We start from the raw sequence: 1,031 nt of genomic DNA on the forward strand, positions 1-1,031 counted from the left end.
TTAATGGGGTCTATGGGGTCTATGGGGTCCCTATGGGGTCTATGGGGCTCTATGGGATCTCTATGGGGTCCTATGGGGCTCTATGGGGCAATATGGGGGTCTATGGGGTCTCTATGGGGTCTGTGGGTCTCTATGGGGGTCTATGGAGTCCCTATGGGGTCTCTATGGGTCTCTATGGGGTCTCTATAGGTCTCTATGGGGTCCTATGGGGTTCTATGGGGTCTCTATAGGTCTCTATGGGGTCCTGTGGGGTGTCTATGGGGTCCCTATGGGGTCTGTGGGGTCCCTATGGGGTCTATGGGGTCTCTATGGGTCTCTATGGGGTCCTATGGGGTCTCTATGGGGTCCTATGGGGTCTCTATGGGGTCTCTATATGTCTCTATGGGGTCCTGTGGGGTCTCTATGGGGTCTATGGGATCCTATGGGGTCTATGGGGTCCCTATGGGGTCCCTATGGGGTCTATGGGGCTCTATGGGTCTCTATGGGGTCCTATGGGGTCTCTATGGGGTTCTATGGGTCTCTATGGGGTCCTATGGGGTCTCTATGGGTCTCTATGGGGTCTCTATGGGGCTCTATGGGGTGTCTATGGGGCTATGGGGCTCTGTGGGGCACTATGGGGTGTCTGTGTGGTCTATGGGGCATTGTAGGGTCCCTATGGGGTCTATGGGGCACTATGGGGTCTCTGTGGGGCCCTATGGGGTCCCTATGGGGCTCTGTGGGGTCCCTGTGGGGTTCTATAGGGCTCTATGGGGTCTCTATGGGTCTCTATAGGGTTCTGTGGGGCTCTGTGGGGTCCCTATGGGGTCCTTATTGGTCTATGGGGCCCTATGGGGTCTGTATAGGACGTGTTCCTAATGATCCGCCGCCAAAAGACGACCATATTTACTGATGCCAAGGGAACCCCATAGCACCCCATAGAACCCCATATAACCCCATATAACCCCATATATCCCATAGCACCCCATAGAACCCCATATAACCCCATATAACCCCATATATCCCATAGAACCCCATAGAACCCCATATAACCC

The sequence above is a fragment of the Coturnix japonica genome, unplaced genomic scaffold, assembly GCF_001577835.2.
Source record: "Coturnix japonica isolate 7356 unplaced genomic scaffold, Coturnix japonica 2.1 chrUnrandom512, whole genome shotgun sequence".
Lineage (NCBI taxonomy): Eukaryota > Metazoa > Chordata > Aves > Galliformes > Phasianidae > Coturnix > Coturnix japonica.